This window comes from Malus sylvestris, chromosome 17 (genome assembly GCF_916048215.2).
Source record: "Malus sylvestris chromosome 17, drMalSylv7.2, whole genome shotgun sequence".
Classification (NCBI taxonomy): domain Eukaryota; kingdom Viridiplantae; phylum Streptophyta; class Magnoliopsida; order Rosales; family Rosaceae; genus Malus; species Malus sylvestris.
The window spans coordinates 5,741,915-5,746,534 of record NC_062276.1 but is presented as its reverse complement, the minus strand read 5'-3'; the positions used below and the strand labels follow the sequence as shown (position 1 = coordinate 5,746,534).

The 4,620-nt window shown below is 36.3% G+C and overlaps 1 pseudogene; it reads left to right on the top strand.

Annotated features, from left to right (window-relative positions):
• Positions 1 to 839: 839 nt before the first annotated feature.
• Positions 840 to 2,696, top strand: LOC126610738 (uncharacterized; annotated as a pseudogene).
• The last annotated feature ends 1,924 nt before the right edge of the window (positions 2,697 to 4,620 follow it).

Here is a 4,620-nt window from a genome sequence, read left to right as displayed (position 1 = left end):
ATACAAGAAGTAGAAAACGATGGAAAGAAAGAGATGGCGGAGGTACAAGTATTGAAGGCTAAGTATAACCATTGAACTGCCTTTTTGCATGTGATACTAGTGGGGGTGGAACTAGTACTTACATTAAACATATCAATAAACATTGCAAGTCATATAAACCAATTGATGAGTTGCAAAAGGTTCTAGGCAGTTTTGGACCTTCTGGGAACGTTAAAAATATGCTTGTTGCTAAAGGATAAAGCCAAGAAGAGGCAGTGGAAGGTATTGTTGAGTATATTGTGATCGACGATGTAGCTTTTAGTTGTGTGGAGAGTGAGGGGTTTAGGCGGATGATGTGCAAAGTTCAGCCTAAATTGCATGTTCCATCTTGGAGAACTATTGTGAAGAATTTATTCAATATGTATGATACCATGAAAGATCAGTTAAAAAAAGAGATACACAAGCATAGAGTGAGCTTGACTACTGATACATGGACAAGTGTGCAAAATTTGAACTATGTGGTGCCAACTGCTCATTTTGTGGATGATGAATGGATATGTACAAAAGGATTCTAAACTTTTGTTTGATTTCAAGTCATGAAGGCAAATAAATAGGAAAGCTGATTGAGCAATGTTTAGTTGATTGGGAGATTGAAAAGGTGATGTGTATCTTAGTTGATAATGCATCGGCTAATAAGGTGGCAATTGAGTATGTTGTTCGTAAAATGCAGAAATGACCTCATAGTAAAATGATTATGAATGGCAAGTTTATGCATGTGAGGTGCTTAGCTCATATTATCAACTTGGTAGTGAAAGATGGGTTGAAAATATTAGATACAAGTGTGGATGCTCTTAGAAATGCTGTGCAGTTTGTGAGATCAAGTCCCCGAAAGTTTAGTTATTTCAAGAAATGTGTGGAGAATGAGAAGTTGGATAGTAAGGGTCTAGTTGTTATGGATGTGCCTACTAGGTGGAATAGCACATACATGATGCTAGAATCTTGCTTGAAGTTTTAAAAAGCATTTGAAAGGATGTACGAAGATGATGAAGCCAATATATACTCCACCTATTTCAGGGAAAAGGTGCTTAATGATGAAGGAGAAGAAGTGGCGAGTAAAGGGAGGGTTGGACCACCTAAGGAGGAAGATTGAGATGGTGCAAAAATGTTCGTGGAATTTTTGAAGGTCTTCTATCTTGTAACTTTGAAAGTTAGTGCAAGCTGTTCATGATGTCGTTGCTGTGGAGAATGAGATTGAAAATCTTTTTTTTGCCTGAATATATGCAAACAGAAGGAACTGTAGAGTTGTTGCTATGTGATATGGCAATGAGCATGAGAGCCAAATATCGAAAGTATTTTGGTTCAATTGAGTCCCTGAATCAAATATTTGTAGTTGCCCTTGTCTGAGACCCAAGGTTCAAATTGAGGCACTACATGCACTTGTGTAGAAAGCAATTACAGCTTCTTGAAGAAGAGATTGAACAGAAAAGTAATGAAGTGAAAACATTGTTGAAGGCGATGTGTGATGAATATGCTCACTAAGCTTTCGGTTCACAAACACAACAAAAGGAGAGAGAAGATTTAGTTGTTGACACTACTTGTTCAAGGGTAAAACAATCATCTTCTAGTGTGCCAACAGAAAATCCAATGATATTTAGTCAAATGATGGATGATTGGGAGAAGGAAATAGAAGACACCGAGGATATTGCGTTTGCACATGAGGTGGATATGTATCTCCTTGACACTCTAGAGAAAGCACAACATGGTTCACCATTTTACATTTTGAAATGGTGGAAGTTGAAAGGGAGGAGCACATATCCCACACTTGCTTTGATAGTAAAAGATGTATTGCTAATTCAAGTGCCAACAGTTGCCAGTGAGAGTGCATTTAGTGCAGGAAAGAGAGTAATTGACCCCTTTAAATCATCTCTCCTTCCTCAAGCAGTGGAGTCATTGATATATCTCCAAAACTGGTTAAGAAGTGAACAAATTAGCAATATTGAGTATAAAGCAAGTTCGGTGGAGCTTGAATTTTATCAAGAGTATGAAGAAGGTAATTATTTTGTTTTAGTTTGGTTTATAACTTTATATTAATTGTTTTACAATTAACGTGCTTCTTTTGTTCTTTGTTGTAGAATATAAAAGAAGAAGAGCAAATATTATATCTACAAGTTCAACCATCTCACCAAGTGTTCCTGAAATTGAAGCTCCTCCTCAAATAACTCGAACGAATAAAGGAAAAGGAATTGCGGTAATATTTTAAACTCAAATGAATAAACTTTAAATTTCAATGATTCAATGAGGATAATATGTATTGGACGTTAAAAATGTCATGTTTATAAACTCTATATTCTATTTTTCCTTACATATTCAATGAGGAATGTTGTTGGAACTTGGATGTTGGCTGTGGTTTCGTATGTTAATGTGGAATTGATTGCGGATGTCATCCTTATGTTATTTTGGATTATTTGATTTTGGACTTCGGAATTTGGATGTCTTGGACTTTCGGATATTTTGTATGTTGATTTGATATTTAGATGTCTCTTGGATGTTATTTTGAATGTCTCGGATTGAATGTATCGAACAATGTTGGACTTTGTATTTGGTTTTCAATATGTGCAAATGTGAATCTGCTGGGCCTGGGAATGAATTTGAATTTGTGCAAATGTGAATGAGTGACTGTGAATCTGCAGGGGTTGGGAATGTGCAAATGTGAATGAGTGAATCTGTTGGGGCTAGGATGTGCAAATGTTACATTTTTTTGTTTTTTTTATATATATATAACACAAAAAAAAAAAAAACAAAAACCAAAGACCCGTGGACTGGGCTGGGTTAGGTCCAGTTCCTACATTAGAATCTGCTATCCCTGGCCTGGCCCGGCCCATGCCCATGCCCATGCCTACTCTTTCCTTCTCATTTTCTAAAAAAAATTGTTCATACACACAAAGTGTGTAGGCAAATGCTAGTTTTTATTTAAAAAAAACATAAATGAAGCAATAAATTTTGGCATATTGGGTGGAAGGAAAATATTAACAATATGTCAAATTACCAATTCAGCCATCAAATTGAAATTTAATGTTCTTAATTTGACATCTCCCAAGATGCCAAGTCTTTAAAACTGTACAATTCTATGGAAATACCTTCAAAAAAAATTAAAATTCATTATTGAATACCTAACTCTTTTTTTAGTACATTGATATTTTTACACTAGGGGATGATGAGTTTGGCTAAGCCACACAATGAGCAACCTAATTTGGTATCGAATTTGCCATCCCTAATGTAAAAATATCGACGTACTAAAAAAAAAGAAAAAAGAAGGTTAGGTATTCAATAATGAATTTACAATATTTTTCAATCTTGAATACCCAACTTAAGTCTGTAAGGGGGCGTTTGTTGCACCTCCTTAAGAGGGACTGGCTTGGACCGTCTTAAGCAAGACTATAATCCCATGTTTGGTAAGTTGTTGGACTAACATAAGTGGGACTCGCCTCGACTACGAGTCCCGCCGCACTTCACTAAAGCCGTTTATCTAATCCCAAGCTTTCGCTTGGTATTAACAGGGACTAGAAAGGAAATGAGGCCTACGTCCAATTCCCAATTTTTGCTTGCTAAACCCAGACACCCAGTCCCTCTGCGCTCCACCTTCTTCTCCGGCGCCGTCACCATAGCCAGGTTATCACCGTAAGCCTAGGGAGGACGACGACTGCCGCTGCAGGAAAACTTCGATTGATTTGGCGGTGTGGGTTTAATTTTGAGAACCAACCATGGCGTCCTCCTCGAGGCCTCAAGCGCTCCGCTAGGAAGATGCGCTGGCAAGTTTGTTGCTTTCTTCTGCAAGAGCGATTGACGTCGATTTGCAAAAATTGACGACGCCTCTATAAATTGAAAAAAAAAAAAATTGGGATTTTTCTGTGTTTGATTTGAAGAGAAATAAATTAAAAGAAGAGAAGGTTTGAATTGAAGAGAAAGAAAATGAAATGAAGAGAAAGTATGGGTTTGATTTTTCTGAGTTTGATTTTTAATGGGAATGGGAGCAATCTGGCATGCCAAGAACAGGAAACGTATGAAAGAAAGAAAGAAGAGAAGTAGAGAGACAGGGGAGAGAGGGAGTCAAATTAAAAAAGTGTGTATAATAATAATAAATTATTAAAAAAATGAATTAAAAAATGACAGAAAAATATTTGATCTACAAAAATAATTGAGTCCGTGATTTAGTCCGACACTGCACCAAACGCTTCACTAAGTTAATCCAGCTTAGTCTAGTCTAAGCCAATCCAGCTTAGTCCTTGAAGCTAGTCCAGTCCGAGATAGTCCGGCGCAACAAACGCCCCCTAAAACTCTAGAAAAGTCTTAAATTGAATAACCTCTGTAGTGTATATTTATAGCCACTAGTGTCCTTACTTATTTATAGAAAAGTCTTAAATTCAATAATGAATTTTAAAATTTTTTCAATCTTGAATACCCAAGAAAAGTCTAGAAAAGCCTTAAATTGAATACCCAAGAAAAGTCTAAAAAAGAAGGTTAGGTATTCAATAATGAATTTTAAAACTCTAGAAAAGTCTTAAATTGAATAACCTCTGTAGTGTATATTTATAGCCACTAGTGTCCTTACTTAAACTGCACACAATATAAGCTTCTTTTCCA